A 16949-nucleotide genomic window follows, 5' to 3' on the forward strand; every position below is an offset into this window, starting at 1 on the left:
GATTGAACCAAACACAACCCTTGTGTAACAAAAGCAATAACTAATAACAAGTACTGCAGATAGGGTCCGCACTGGGACGGGCGCCCAGCATCCTCAATGGACTAAGAGAAAAGGATTTACCGGTAAGTATTAAAATCCTATTTTCTCCTTCGTCCTAGAGGATGCTGGGGACTCCAAAAGGACCATGGGGTCTATACCAAAGCTCCAGACCGGGCGGGAGAGTGCAGATGACTCTGCAGCACCGATTGAGCAAACATGAGGTCCTCATCAGCCAGGGTATCAAACTTGTAGAATTTTGCAAAAATGTTTGAACCCGACCAAGTAGCTGCTCGGCAAAGTTGTAACGCCGAGACACCCCGGGCAGCCGCCCAAGACGAGCCCACCTTCCTAGTGGAATGGGCTTTCACCGATTTCGGTAACTGCAAACCAGTCGTAGAATGAGCATGCTGAATCGTATTACAAATCCAGCGTGTAATAGTCTTCTTAGAAGCAGGAGCCCCAATCTTGTTGGAAGCACACAGGACAAACAGCGCCTCTGTTTTCCTGATACGAGCCATTCTGGCTACATAAATTTTCAAAGCTCTGACCACATCGAGAGACTTTGAATCACCCAAGGCTTCAGAAGCCACAGGAACTACAATAGGTTGGTTCATGTGAAATGAAGAAACCACTTTTGGTGAGAATTGTTGACGAGTCTTCAATTCCGCTCTATCTACATGGAAAACCAAGTAGGGGATTTTGTGAGACAAAGCCGCCAATTCCGACACCCACCTCGCGGACGCCAAGGCCAATAGCATGACCACTTTCCAAGTGAGAAATTTCAACTCAACCTTTTGCAAAGGTTCAAACCAATGTGACGTAAGGAACTGTAATACCACGTTAAGGTCCCACGGTGCCACTGGGGACACAAATGGAGGTTGGATGTGCAGCACGCCCTTCACGAAAGTCTGTACTTCTGGAAGCGAGGCCAATTCCCTTTGAAAGAAAATTGATAAGGCCGAAATCTGCAGCTTAATAGATCCTAACTTTAGGCCCGCCTCCACACCAGCTTGCAAAAAATGGAGAAACCGACCCAGCTGAAATTCTTCCTGAGGAGCCTTCTTGGATTCGCACCAAGACACATATTTTCTCCAAATACGGTGGTAATGCGTCGCCGTTACCTCCTTTCTAGCTTTCAGTAGAGTGGGGATGACCTCTCCGGGAATACCCTTTCGAGCTAAGATTTGGCGTTCAACCGCCATGCCATCAAACGCAACTGCGGTAAGTCCTGGAACACGCACGGCCCCTGCTGTAACAGAGGCCAGGGATCTCCTTGGAGCAATTCCTGAAGATCCGGATACCAGGCCCTCCGTGGCCAATCTGGAACAACGAGTATCGCCTGGACCCTTGTTCTTCTTATGATCCTTAACACCTTTGGGATGAGTGGAAGTGGAGGGAACACAGACCAACTGAAACACCCACGGTGTCACTAGTGTGTCCACTGCTATCGCTTGAGGGTCCCTCGACCTGGAACAATACGTCTGAAGCTTCTTGTTGAGGCATGACGCCATCATGTCTATTTGAGGAAGTCCCCAACGACTTGTCACTTCTGCAAAGACCTCTTGATGAAGACCCCACTCTCCTGGATGGAGATCGTGTCTGCTGAGGAAGTCTGCTTCCCAGTTGTCCACGCCTGGAATGAAGACTGCTGACAGAGCGCTTGTATGTTTTTCCGCCCAGCGAAGAATCCTTGTGGCCTCCTCCATCGCCGCTCTGCTTCTTGTTCCGCCTTGGCGGTTTATGTGCGCCACCGCTGTTCTGTTGTCCGACTGAATCAGGACAGGTAGGCCGCGAAGCAGATGTTCCGCTTGTACAAGGCCATTGTAAATGGCCCTTAATTACAGAATGTTTATGTGCAAACAAGCCTCTTGGCTCGACCATTTTCCCTGGATATTTTCCCCCTGTGTGTTGATGAATCGACACTCTTGCCGGTTTCAGAATTCCCTTGACCATGTTCTGGATTTCCTGAGATTTTACCAACGGGAGAAAAACTCTCTGTAGTTCTGTGTCCAGAATCATGCCCAAGAACGACAGCCGTGTTGTCGGAATCAACTGTGACTTTGGCAAATTTAGGAGCCAGCCATGTAGTTGCAGAACTGTCAGGGAGAGCGCAACGTTTTTTAGTAACTGCTCCTTTGATCTCGCATTTATCAGGAGATCGTCCAAGTACGGGATAATTGTGACCCCTTGCTTGCGCAGGAGCACCATCATTTCCGCCATTACCTTGGTGAAAATCCTCGAGGCCGTAGTAAGACCAAACGGCAACGTCTGAAACTGGTAATGACAATACTGAACAGCGAACCACAGGTACGCCTGATGAGGAGGATATATGGGGACATGCAGGTAAGCATCCTTTATGTTGACTGACACCATAAAATCCCCCCCTTCCAGACTGGAGATCACTGCTCGGAGAGATTCCATCTTGAATTTGAATCTTTTTAAAAACAGATTGAAGGATTTTAAGTTCAGAATCGGTCTGACCGAGCCATCCGGCTTCGGGACCACGAAAAGGCTTGAATAAAACCCTTCCCCCGGTTGTGACGGGGGTATCGCAACAACGACTTGCTGCTGACAGAGCTTGTGTATTGCAGCACACACCACCTCCCTTTCCGGAAGAGAAACTGGCAAGGCCGATTTGAAAAATCGGTGTGGGGGCACGTCTTGAAACTCCAGTTTGTATCCTTGGGTCACAATTTCCAGCACCCAAGGATCCAGACCCGAGTGAACCCAGACCTGACTGAAGAGCTGAAGACGCGCCACCACCGGTGCGGACTCCCGCATGGGAGCCCCAGCGTCATGTGGTGGACTTAGCAAAGCCGGGGAGGACTTCTGCTCCTGGGAGCTTGCCACAGCCGGCGATCTTTTTCCCCTTCCCTTGCCTCTAGCAGCAGGCAAGGAGGACCCTCGTCCTTTTTTGAATTTATTAGACCGAAAGGACTGCATCTGATAGTGACGCGTTTTCTTTTGCTGTGGAGGGACAAACGGCAGAAAAGAAGACTTACCCGTGGTAGCTGTAGAAACCAGGTCCGCGAGGCCCTCACCAAACAAAACTCCACCTTTATAGGGCAGAGTCTCCATAGCCTTTTTAGAATCAGCATCACCATTCCATTGATGAGTCCACAACGCCCTCCTAGCCGAGATTGCCATGGCATTGGCCCTTGATCCCAAGAGGCCAATATCTCTCGCAGCCTCCCTTAGATAGACTGCAGCGTCCTTGATATGACCCAGCATCAAAAGCACGCTATCCCTATCCAGGGTGTCTATGTCAGATGACAAGTTATCTGCCCATCTTTCAATCGCGCCACTCACCCATGCCGATGCTACGGCCGGCCTGAGCAGCGTCCCCGTAGTGACATAAATAGATTTCAAGGTAGTTTCCTGTTTACGATCTGCAGGATTTTTAAGGACTGCCGTGTCAGGGGATGGTAGCGCCACCTTTTTGGACAAGCTTTGTCCACCGTGGGAGTTGACTCCTACCCTAACCTATCCTCAGAGGGAAACGGGTATGCCATAGAAATTCTCCTGGGAATCAGCCACTTTTTGTCAGGAGCTTCCCAAGCCTTTTCAAAAAGATCGTTAAGTTCATGAGAGGGAGGAAACGTTACCTCAGGTTTCTTTCCTTTAAACATACAGACCCTTGTCTCAGGGACAGCTGGGTCCTCAGTGATATGTAACACGTCCTTTATCGCCACAATCATGTACTGAATGCTCTTAGCCAGTTTGGGATTCAACTTGGCATCATTATAGTCGACACTGGAGTCCGAATCCGTGTCGGTATCTGTATCTGCTATCTGGGTAAACGGTCGTTTCTGTGACCCTGAAGTCTGAGTTTGTGACAAAACATCTCCCATGGATTGTCTCCATGCTTGGTTCTGAGACTCAGATCTGTCTAACCTCTTATGCAACAAAGCCACACTTGCATTTAAAACATTCCACATATCTACCCAATCAGCAGTCGGCGGTGCTGACGGAGTCACTCCCACATTCTGTTCTGCCCCCCCACCAGCTTCCTCCTGGGAAGAGCATCCAGCCTCAGACATGTCATCACACGCGTACCGACAGCCACTATCACACTGTGCTATAGGGGACAGACCCACAGTAAGGCCCTTCAGAGAGACAGAAGGGGAGTTTGCCAGCTCACACCCAGCGCCTCACCCGGTCTGAAGGAATATACAAAAAACCCCAGACCTAGCAGCGCTTTTATATGTAAATAAATACAACGCCAAATATACTGTGCCCCCCCCTGCTTTTGCACCCTGTTAGTTGAGACAGAAGTGAAGGGCCAGGACCAGCGTCTCTGCAGCTTGCTGTGAAGAGAAAATGGCGCTGATTAGAGCTGGAGGACGAAGCCCCGCCCCCTACATGGCGCGCTTGTGTCCCGCTTTTATTTATACTGGCGGGGGTCTGTATACAGTGCCTATGCACTGTATACTGTCGTGCCAGTCCCCAAACAAGGTTTAATTGCTGCCCAGGGGCGGCAAGGTTTAATTGCTGCCCCCCCCCCCTGCGCCCTGCACCCATATAGTGCCGTTAGTGTGTGGGAGCAATGGCGCGCAGCGCTACCGCTGCGTGGTACCTCCGAAGATCAGAAGTCTTCTGCCGCTTCTGAAGTCTTCTTGCTTCTGCTACTCACCCGGCTTCTCTCTTCAGGCTCTGTGAGGAGGACGGCGGCGCGGCTCCGGGAACAAGCAGCTAGGCGCACCAAGTGATCGGACCCTCTGGAGCTAATGGTGTCCTGAAGCCTAAGAAGCAGAGCCTTTGAACTCGCAGAAGTAGGTCTGCTTCCCTCCCCTCAGTCCCACGAAGCAGGGAGCCTGTTGCCAGCAGTGCTCCCTGAAAATAAAAAACCTAACTAAAGTATTTTCTAGAGAAACTCTGTAGAGCTCCCCTAGTGTGTGTCCAGTCTCTCTGGGCACAGAATCTAACTGAGGTCTGGAGGAGGGACATAGAGGGAGGAGCCAGTTCACACCCATTTAAAGTCTTAAAGTGCCCATGTCTCCTGCGGATCCCGTCTATACCCCATGGTCCTTTTGGAGTCCCCAGCATCCTCTAGGACGAAGGAGAAATATATATATATATATGTCCAAGAAGCAAAACAGCACACTGGCAAGGGTTAACAAAATACCAACGGTCGTGGTGCAGGGTCCAAAAAAGTTAAATATTGACACTCACTTTTCAATGTAGCTTTGAAAATAATGCAGGATCAGCACTCACGTTTTAGCAGAAGAGGATTTATTCAGTCCATCAGTAGCAAAGGAATACAAACAGAGGCCCGATAGCCGTTTCAGCCACACTCTGGTAGTTTTCCTCAGGGGCTAGCTCTCTCTCTCTCTCTCTATATATATATATATAGAGTTATATTTGTGCATATATATACATGATCCTACCTCTCCATAGATGTAAATTCAGATAAGCTTGATTTCATCTTTTATATTGTACGAGTCCATTTTTTACCTTTTTTTCTGTTTGTAAAGTCTATTAAACTCTGTTAAAAATTGTATTACACTATCAGAGTTTTTTTTCTATGGGGCATACTTGGTCTTAAGGTACAGCGTATGGCTGTGGAAACTCCGGTGGACACCTGAACCCTTAACCCCCCTCCTTCCATATATAAAGAAGTAAAAAAAAAGTGAGTTGTCTCATAAACCACTACCATTTTCTTGCTAAACACTCACTATTTACTAATTTATTTATCGCTCAAAGCACGATTTGCTATAATATTTTTTAACAAAGTTGCACCTTGCACTGGGCACTTGGCACTTTTTTGTGATTGCACGAAGTCACTTTATTAATTCTGACAGTACAAGATACTGACACATTCCTCCTCTCCCTGTGTAATTAAATACTGCATTTGACGAGCACATCTACACTGCTACAAGGGATAGAGGACGAATACCCAAGAAAGACCTACTACAGGCAAATTTTTCTGGGATTTCTGGTACGCATATAAGAACTTCATTTAACTGTAAAAAGCACTGAAGGCGCAAAAGTTTTACCACCTATGAACAATATATATATGTATATATATATTAGTCATGAGCGGGTTCAGTTCCTCGGAAACCGAACCCCCCCGAACTTCACCCATTTTACACGGGTCCGAGGCATACTCGGATTCTCCCGTATGGCTCGGTTAACCCGAGCGCGCCAGAACGTCATCATCCCGCTGTCGGATTCTCGCGAGATTCGGATTCTATATAAGCAGCCGCGCGTCGCCACTATTTTCACTCGTGCATTGGAAATGTTACGGAGAGGACGTGGCTGGCGTCCTCTCCGTTTATTAATGTTGATGCAAATATTTGTGCTTATTGCTTAATTGTGAGGACTGGGGAGCAGCTGTATTATATAGGAGGAGTACAGTGCAGAGTTTTGCTGACAGTGACCATCAGTATACGTTGTCTGCCTGAAAAACACTCCATATCTGTGCTCAGTGTGCTGCATATATCTGTGCTCACACTGCTTAATTGTGGGGACTGGGGAGCAGCTGTATTATATAGGAGGAGTACAGTGCAGAGTTTTGCTGACAGTGACCACCAGTATACGTTGTCTGCCTGAAAAACACTCCATATCTGTGCTCAGTGTGCTGCATATATCTGTGCTCACACTGCTTTATTGTGGGGACTGGGGACCACCAGTACATTATATAGGAGGAGTACAGTGCAGAGTTTTGCTGACAGTGACCACCAGTATACGTTGTCTGCCTGAAAAACACTCCATATCTGTGCTCAGTGTGCTGCATATATCTGTGCTCACACTGCTTTATTGTGGGGACTGGGGACCAGCAGTATTATATAGGAGGAGTACAGTGCAGAGTTTTGCTGACAGTGACCACCAGTATACGTTGTCTGCCTGAAAAACACTCCATATCTGTGCTCAGTGTGCTGCATATATCTGTGCTCACACTGCTTTATTGTGGGGACTGGGGAGCAGCTGTATTATATAGGAGGAGTACAGTGCAGAGTTTTGCTGACAGTGACCACCAGTATACGTTGTCTGCCTGAAAAACACTCCATATCTGTGCTCAGTGTGCTGCATATATCTGTGCTCACACTGCTTTATTGTGGGGACTGGGGACCACCAGTACATTATATAGGAGGAGTACAGTGCAGAGTTTTGCTGACAGTGACCACCAGTATACGTTGTCTGCCTGAAAAACACTCCATATCTGTGCTCAGTGTGCTGCATATATCTGCTCACACTGCTTAATTGTGGGGACTGGGGAGCAGCTGTATTATATAGGAGGAGTACAGTGCAGAGTTTTGCTGACAGTGACCACCAGTATACATTGTCTGCCTGAAAAACACTCCATATCTGTGCTCAGTGTGCTGCATATATCTGTGCTCACACTGCTTTATTGTGGGGACTGGGGAGCAGCTGTATTATATAGGAGGAGTACAGTGCAGAGTTTTGCTGACAGTGACCACCAGTATACGTTGTCTGCCTGAAAAACACTCCATATCTGTGCTCAGTGTGCTGCATATATCTGTGCTCACACTGCTTTATTGTGGGGACTGGGAACCACCAGTACATTATATAGGAGGAGTACAGTGCAGAGTTTTGCTGACAGTGACCACCAGTATACGTTGTCTGCCTGAAAAACACTCCATATCTGTGCTCAGTGTGCTGCATATATCTGTGCTCACACTGCTTTATTGTGGGGACTGGGGACCACCAGTACATTATATAGGAGGAGTACAGTGCAGAGTTTTGCTGACAGTGACCACCAGTATACGTTGTCTGCCTGAAAAACACTCCATATCTGTGCTCAGTGTGCTGCATATATCTGTGCTCACACTGCTTTATTGTGGGGACTGGGGACCAGCAGTATTATATAGGAGGAGTACAGTGCAGAGTTTTGCTGACAGTGACCACCAGTATACGTTGTCTGCCTGAAAAACACTCCATATCTGTGCTCAGTGTGCTGAATATATCTGCTCACACTGTTTAATTGTGGGGACTGGGGAGCAGCTGTATTATATAGGAGGAGTACAGTGCAGAGTTTTGCTGACAGTGACCACCAGTATACATTGTCTGCCTGAAAAACACTCCATATCTGTGCTCAGTGTGCTGCATATATCTGTGCTCACACTGCTTTATTGTGGGGACTGGGGACCACCAGTATATTATATAGGAGGAGTACAGTGCAGAGTTTTGCTGACAGTGACCACCAGTATACGTTGTCTGCCTGAAAAACACTCCATATCTGTGCTCAGTGTGCTGCATATATCTGTGCTCACACTGCTTTATTGTGGGGACTGGGGACCACCAGTATATTATATAGGAGGAGTACAGTGCAGAGTTTTGCTGACAGTGACCACCAGTATACGTTGTCTGCCTGAAAAACACTCCATATCTGTGCTCAGTGTGCTGCATATATCTGTGCTCACACTACTTTATTGTGGGGACTGGGGACCAGCAGTATTATATAGGAGTACAGTGCAGTTTTGCTGACAGTGATCACCAGTATACGTTGTCTGCCTGAAAAATACTCCATATCTGTGCTCAGTGTGCTGCATATATCTGTGCTCACACTGCTTTATTGTGGGGACTGGGGACCACAGTATATTATATAGGAGGAGTACAGTGCAGAGTTTTGCTGACCAGTGACCACCAGTATACGTTGTCTGCCTGAAAAACACTCCATATCTGTGCTCAGTGTGCTGCATATATCTGTGCTCACCCTGCTTTATTGTGGGGACTGGGGACCAGCAGTATTATATAGGAGGAGTACAGTGCAGAGTTTTGCTGACAGTGACCACCAGTATACGTTGTCTGCCTGAAAAACACTCCATATCTGTGCTCAGTGTGCTGCATATATCTGTGCTCACACTGCTTTATTGTGGGGACTGGGGACCACCAGTATATTATATAGGAGGAGTACAGTGCAGAGTTTTGCTGACCAGTGACCACCAGTATACATTGTCTGCCTGAAAAACACTCCATATCTGTGCTCAGTGTGCTGCATATATCTGTGCTCACACTGCTTTATTGTGGGGACTGGGGACCAGCAGTATTATATAGGAGGAGTACAGTGCAGAGTTTTGCTGACAGTGACCACCAGTATATATAGCAGTACGGTACGGAAGGCCACTGCTCTACCTACCTCTGTGTCGTCAAGTATACTATCCATCTAGATTATATACCTGTGGTGCATTTTAGTTTTGCAGTTTGCTGACAGTGACCACCAGTATATATAGCAGTACGGTACGGAAGGCCACTGCTCTACCTACCTCTGTGTCGTCAAGTATACTATCCATCTAGATTCTATACCTGTGGTGCATTTTAGGTTTGCAGTTTGCTGACAGTGACCACCAGTATATATAGCAGTACGGTACGGAAGGCCACTGCTCTACCTACCTCTGTGTCGTCAAGTATACTATCCATCCATACCTGTGGTGCATTTCAGTTGTGCGCAGTATATATAGTAGTAGGCCATTGCTATTGATACTGGCATATAATTCCACACATTAAAAAATGGAGAACAAAAATGTGGAGGTTAAAATAGGGAAAGATCAAGATCCACTTCCACCTCGTGCTGAAGCTGCTGCAACTAGTCATGGCCGAGACGATGAAATGCCATCAACGTCGTCTGCCAAGGCCGATGCTCAATGTCATAGTAGAGAGCATGTAAAATCCAAAAAACAAAAGTTCAGTAAAATGACCCAAAAATCAAAATTGAAAGCATCTGATGAGAAGCGTAAACGTGCCAATATGCCATTTACGGCACGGAGTGGCAAGGAACGGCTGAGGCCCTGGCCTATGTTCATGGCTAGTGGTTCAGATTCACATGAGGATGGAAGCACTCATCCTCTCGCTAGAAAACTGCAATGCCATTCCTAGATGGGCCAGGTGTTTGTGTCGGCCACTTGTGTCGCTTAGCTTAGTCACACAGCTACCTCATTGCGACAGATATAGAAAACTATGCACACGTGAAAATTATTGGATTCATACACTAGGGACCCTTGTACCAGAAGGACTCAATGAGTATATTGAAATAGACCCATAACCTTATAAGAACACTGGGGAGGACACTATAGAATTGTTTCCAACGTTCTTAGAATTTGTCCTAACCCTGCATAATTTTCTGGCTTATTATGTTAATTAATTTGATATTATCCTCTATCCTCTTAATTTATTGCCTCTTGTGTGTTCATGTGAAGTAATCCATCTAAAGTGAGCTTATTATTACTTTGTTCGATTAGTAGATAGGATACCATCTGAGTAATATTGGATAATTCCTTATTTGGTTGTTCTGATATATTAAAAAATTTTAGTCCCAAAGTAGGGATGGTTGGATAGTGATATTAATCACAACTTAAAACAAGCTATAATAAATTTATTGTGAGTACCTAAATATTCTTAGGGCTAGATATAATCAATTTTTTCGGGTATTTTGTCCTTAATAATAAAAAATAAATATGAAGATTATCTTTGTGTTTTATGTTTATACTTCAGAGATTGGATTTATTAGGAAAATAAATACGTACATAATTTGTTTATGGTTCATATATTTGAAGTTATTATAGTACCAACTAGGACCGCTTAATATGTTTTTGTGTGCCTGTTCTTGGGCACTCGTATGTGTACGTATATGTATGCAGACTATATAATTGTATACATGTGGGTATATGCATATGTGTGTATGAATAAATGTATTTTTATATATATATTTATGTTGATCCATCGCACTAGGTATATTTTAGTTTTAACACGTGAACTCAGCCTTTTTCTAAAGTTAACATTCTAATACAGATGTATTTCTGACAAAATATAGGTGTGTAAATATCCTTATTGATTAATTTTGTTAAATGTCGCTCTTGTGATCCGGTATAATCTACTGTGCAATGTGTTAGATAGAAAGAGCCTGTTCGTGAATATCTGCAGTGGCTGATAGATAATTAGGAGAACCTTCCCTGAATTGAAACAGGTGTGCTATCTTCACAAGATGAAAATCAGCATATAAAAGGACCCTCTGTGAACAATTGGGAGTACCGCCTATGGAAGAAGTAACTGGATGTTACGAAACGCGTCTAGGACTCCCTGATTAAGTGATTGCTGAATAGTTCAGACCTTCGCCCGGCATTTCCAGAACACTCGGCACCTGTTACCAGCAAACCGTGGAAGTTACTATCACTCGGTGCCGGAGAGAACAGTGTTTCCTGGAAGCCGGAGCGGCTGTACGGCTGACCGCTCGAGCGGGTTTTAGCAACAGTGTTAGCCCGCTCGTTGGAACTGTCGGGCTGCCCGTACTGAAACCTCCCATCAGTGTGATTCATCCTGCCATACGGACAGAAGCCGCCAACTCATTTGCACCACACCGCTACGATCCACAGGTAACAGTTGTTTATTACACTGTGCAATCCCGGGGACGCTCGGGCCACACTTAAAGCTCCTCAAACTGGCAAACAGGTCCCGTATTATAAGCACAAGGGACAGAGTGAGCAAAGGTACCTGTGACTCTTTACATTTGTGGTACACAGTCTTTGGACAAAAATATCAGTGTCCTCTGGACTCTATCATTGGGTGCAAATTAATACGGAGGATCCTATTACGGACTGAACTTGTGGCATAATTTTTTGCCAGTCTGGACATTTTACTATTCAGCACACTTATTTTTATGAAAGAGAACCATCTTTTTATAATTGTTATGTAGTTGAGGGTGTTGTGACCACACCAGATCTTAATATCACAAAAATAATATATATATATATATGTTTTTATATGGTTATATGTTTTAAATAAATATTTACAATTGAGAATGGTGTGGAACAATTAATTGGCTCTATAGCGCGACCTCTCTTCTTATTCAATCGTATGTGCTGTTTGGGGACTATTTTTTTGAAGTGCCATCCTGTCTGACACCGCAGTGCCACTCCTAGATGGGCCAGGTGTTTGTCTCGGCCACTTGTGTCGCTTAGCTTAGTCACACAGCGACCTTGGTGCGCCTCTTTTTTTCTTTGCATCATGTGCTGTTTGGGGACTATTTTTTTGAAGTGCCATCCTGCCTGACACTGCAGTGCCACTCCTAGATGGGCCAGGTGTTTGTGTCGGTAACTTGGGTCGCTTAGCTTAGTCACACAGCTACCTCATTGCGCCTCTTTTTTTCTTTGCATCATGTGCTGTTTGGGGACAATTTTTTTGAAGTGCCATCCTGCCTGACACTGCAGTGCCACTCCTAGATGGGCCAGGTGTTTGTGTCGGCCACTTGGGTCGCTTGGCCACACAGCGACCTTGGTGCGCCTCTTTTTTTTTTTTGCATCATGTGCTGTTTGGGGACTATTTTTTTTAAGTGCCATCCTGTCTGACACTGCAGTGCCACTCCTAGATGGGCCAGGTGTTTGTGTCGGCCACTTGTGTCGCTTAGCTTAGTCACACAGCGACCTTGGTGCGCCTCTTTTTTTCTTTGCATCATGTGGTTTGGGGACTATTTTTTTGAAGTGACATCCTGCCTGACACTGCAGTGCCATTCCTAGATGGGCCAGGTGTTTGTGTCGGCCACTTGTGTCGCTTAGCTTAGCCATCCAGCGACCTCGGTGCAAATTTTAGGACTAAAAATAATATTGTGAGGTGTGAGGTGTTCAGAATAGACTGAAAATGAGTGGAAATTATGGTTATTGAGGTTAATAATACTATGTGATCAAAATGACCCCCAAATGCTATGATTTAAGCTGTTATTGAGGGTTTTTTGTAAAAAAACACCCGAATCCAAAACACACCCGAATCCGACAAAAAATTTTCAGGGAGGTTTTACCAAAACACGTCCGAATCCAAAACACGGCCGCGGAACCGAATCCAAAACCAAAACTCAAAACCCGAAAAATTTCCGGTGCACATCACTAATATATATATATATATCACACTATACCAGTTTGCAATATATCAACGTTCCAATGTGTTACATTCTCTTCGAGTGTCACACTAGGTTGGTATATATATATATATATATATATATATATATATATATACATATAATATCCATTTTTAAGGAGTATAAGGGCACCCAGACTATTGTACTGCTATTGGGATTATATTATGATTTTAGTCTTTTAGACCTTAGGGCCCCCTGTTTTTAGTACCCCAGGCCCCTCGAAGCCTTAGTCTAGCTCTGCGACAGGGGGAGGTAAGACTGTTCCCCCCTCTCCCCTACCCCCTAACCCTCCCTTTCTGCAGTCTAACCCTAACCTTCCCCCTTAGTGCCTGACCCTAACTTCCCCCCGATGGTGCCGAAACCCCCCCCCGCCCTGCAGCCTAACCCTCCCCTTATTGCCTAAATCTAACCTCCCCTCAGTTGTTCCTAACCGCCCTCTCCACAGCCTAACTCTAACCCCCCCCCCCCAGGTGATGCCTAAACCTAACCCCCCCTGGCTCTAACCCTAACCCGCCATACTTACGGTCGGGATGCCGGCATCAGTCTCCTGACCTTGCTGGGATTCCAGTTTCAGCATTCTGATGGCTGTTGGGATTCCGGCGTTGGCATTCTGACTGCTGGTATCCTGACAGCTGGAATCTTAACAGCATCTCCTACTGTCCTGCCCCTGTGTCTTGACTATACTTGCCTACTCTCTCAGAATTTCTGGGAGAGTACAGATCCTGGGAAAGAAGGAAACTCTTCTGGATCCCTTCCGCAACTCTCATGAAGCTGTGTGATGGCGCGATTCACTGTAAATCACCATGGGGAAAAGCTGCGATGGCGCAATACTTGGTAGGTTTCTTTGTCCTGATTGTTGCGTATTTTAAAATGCTGAGTGTTCAGTAAGTGTTGTAGATTCAAGTTTGCTTTTCTTGTGTTATGTGATGATGCTTCAGTTGTCAGTGTTGACATTTCATGTTGATCTGTGTACCAACATGCCCACAGAACCTGTCTTCCATTATCCTGATGATAGTGGGCTCCTTCCGTATACAAGTCCATTTAACAGATGCTCCTACTGTGATCGTTGCTTTGCCTCTTCTCTGATTAGCGACCCCCACTCTTGAATCCAGAACTTCTCCCATGCTGCTCCTATGTTCTGAAATTCACTCCCACGCCCTGTCTGAATGTCTATCCCCTGCAGCGATTCAAAAGTGACCTGAAAATGCATCTGTTCATTAAAGCCTACCACCTGCCACAGTCCAACGTACCTCTCAAAGAACGACATAGGAGAGAATGGTTTTGGTCAGCTTCCTCTGACTGAACCAGGAAACTCAATACACAAGAGGCTCCCTGGCTGCAGACATCCTCATGCACATCCATTATAGGGAACTAGACCATGATGTACTAATTATGACAGAATTTTTACTGCTGTCCCTAGCAGAGCTGACAAGTGCCCCACATCACTTGGTAATTCACTCCCCACCCGACCATCCACTTCTACACATTACTTTGATTACTCAGTGGTCACTACTAGTTGTAAAATAAACAAAAGCCCAGCAATATGAACAGGGCCAGTGCACTGTGGCATTATGTGAGCTGGGTGCACTGTGTGGCATAATAAGATCTGAGGGTACTGTGTGGCATTTTGGAAGCTGAGAGCAATACAATGTGGCATAATAGGAACTGGGGCACTACAATGTGACATAATGTAAACCAGGAGCACTACAATGTGGTATAATGTGTATTGGGGAACTATGTGAAATTTTGTGAACTAGGGCACTACTATGGGGGCGTAAAATGATTTAAGACACTACTTTGGGCATAAAATTAACAACTGCTGCAGAGCATATGTATCTACTCTTCCGGGAAGGTATGGGTAATTTCACGACTTTTCTGGTAGCTCCCCAGAAGAGTGGAAGGATCTCTTCCATCCTGCTCACTTCCTAGTGATGTGGGCAGGATGGGGAGATAATAGTGGGAATAGCGGGCACATAGGAAAGAGACTAGGCCAATATGATGCAATTCTCGATGACGGACCTGTAATTTGCACCATTTTGTTAGTGATAGAGGTGGAGCAAAAGTATGTGAAGAGCTTGCCCCCCCCCCCCCCACCAAATTGGTCATCTGCATCCCATCTGTGGGCTGCTCTTGGAGAGGAGAACTGAAAAGTCAGCAAGTAATGTATGCTGCAGACAAATATGTGTATCTAGAAGCATCTAGTTCTGGGGGTAATTCAGACCTGATCGCTCGCTAGCATTTTTTTTGCAGTGCTGCGATCAGGTCAGAACTGTGCATGCATATGCACTGCAATGCGCAGGTGCATCGCACGGGTACAAAGCGGATCATTGCTGTGCGATTTGTTTTATGAAGAATCCATTCGCACAGCCGATCGCAAGGAGATTTACAGGAAGAAGGTATTTGTGGTTGGCAACTGACCGTTTTCTGGGAGTGGTTGGAAAAACGCAGGCGTGTCCAAGCATTTGCAGGGCGGCTGTCTGACGTCAATTCCTGCCCCGGACAGGTTGAAGTGATCGCAGCGGCTGAGTAAGTCCTGGGCTACTCAGATGCCCAGGACTTACTCAGTCCTGGGCTAGCGAGCGATCAGGTCTGAATTACCCCCATTGATGCCACAGGATAAAACACTCTTAACTGAGATTCTGTAAAAATTTTAGGGAGTGGCTTTACTCACACCTGCAACCCTGAAATGTGCAAAAATAAAAAAGAGGCGTTAATGGACTTTTTTTGGTTATTGCCATTGTTTACAACCCATGTCAGGTTTGAAGTGACCAGAATTCCTAAAAATGTAAAAGTATCTATCTACTATCTCAACTGTGACACAAATCACATAGAACTGATAACAGTTCAACTCACTTTATTTCCACCTCAGGCAGGTTACACAATTCATACAGGGTTTTCTAGGTCAAGTTTTACTGACAGTCTTTAAAACAGCAGCACAATGTTCCAATTTTTGGCAAGCAAACAATAGAGGAAAAACTAAAGAACTGGTGGCTGATTTTAGAAGAGGATGTACAGTAAATGACCAAAACTATCAGTGCCTATGACAAGACTAAATGTTGTATGGCGGGGACAGCATGATTCCACATGAGGTTAATGTGGAACGGCAAGCTTTTGCAGGATTGGAGTAGCAGCAACAGGTCTAATGGAATCCAGTCCAGGTTTTAGCCGAGTCTGTTGTTGTAAGCCACAGCTGGGCTAATCACTACAACTTGTCTGCTACTTTAAAAAAATTGTTTGTTCAAGTGGCCATGCGATAGGTTGGGGGTCATGTTAGGAGTCATTTGGAATACAGATTCCAAACCTGTCAATCTAGCTTATCCTGTATGTGAGTGAGGCAGAGCTGGTGCTGTGAACTGAATCCACCTGTTAAATTTAGAAATTGTCTGTTTCTACTAACAAGTTGCTATGAGCCTTGAAATACAAATGTGGGTTCACTATTTCAAGGACTCTATAACAGTCAGTACTTACAGCTTGGACTACAGCTGAGTGGGTGACATACAGTAGAGGGTGCTGAGGGTGACACTAAACTGAGCCGAGTAGTTGGCGGTGACTATATTCTCAAAACTGCTGGTATTCTACCAGGACAGAATCAGTGCTCTGTACAAAATGATAAAAAAATGATAAAAAATATTCAAGATAGCGCCAGGAGGGGTTAGATCATGTGGCACATACCAAATTGTGCATCAGTGCAGCGTTAGTAGAACACTAGCACAAGGAGTTTCAGCAGAAGACACGCGTTTCGAGAACTTACCTCCTACTACACCCTGTCCTCTTTCTGATTGTTACACTTCTTAGCGACGTTTAAATTATTGTTCATTACTGTAGATACAATATTGCACTTGATTTTTTGGGTTTATATATTCATAAAACATACTTTCTTAATGATTAGTAAAATTCTGTAAATGCAAACTGGAATATTAATTTATTAATATTAACACTCATATAATAGCAGCAAATTGCATTGCATTTTACTACTGGATAAAAACAAAAATAACATTTCAACATTTATCTTACTGCTTTGTTTGTATTACTTTGACCTAAGACC

At 45.3% G+C, this 16949-nt stretch overlaps 1 long non-coding RNA gene across 3 annotated transcripts in view; it reads left to right on the forward strand.

Moving 5' to 3' along the window:
* Positions 1 to 16949, forward strand: part of LOC134927374 (uncharacterized) — a 194852-nt gene that overhangs the window by 31760 nt on the left and 146143 nt on the right. The window contains exon 3 of one of the 3 annotated variants that reach the window (XR_010177621.1): positions 10964 to 11720. The exons of the other annotated variants lie outside the window; for them this stretch is intronic. This is a non-coding gene — a long non-coding RNA (uncharacterized LOC134927374). Of the gene's footprint in view, positions 1 to 10963; positions 11721 to 16949 lie in introns of those variants that run through there. 3 annotated transcript variants of the gene reach the window in all.

This window comes from Pseudophryne corroboree, chromosome 5 (genome assembly GCF_028390025.1).
Source record: "Pseudophryne corroboree isolate aPseCor3 chromosome 5, aPseCor3.hap2, whole genome shotgun sequence".
In the NCBI taxonomy this organism is placed as follows: Eukaryota; Metazoa; Chordata; class Amphibia; order Anura; family Myobatrachidae; genus Pseudophryne; species Pseudophryne corroboree.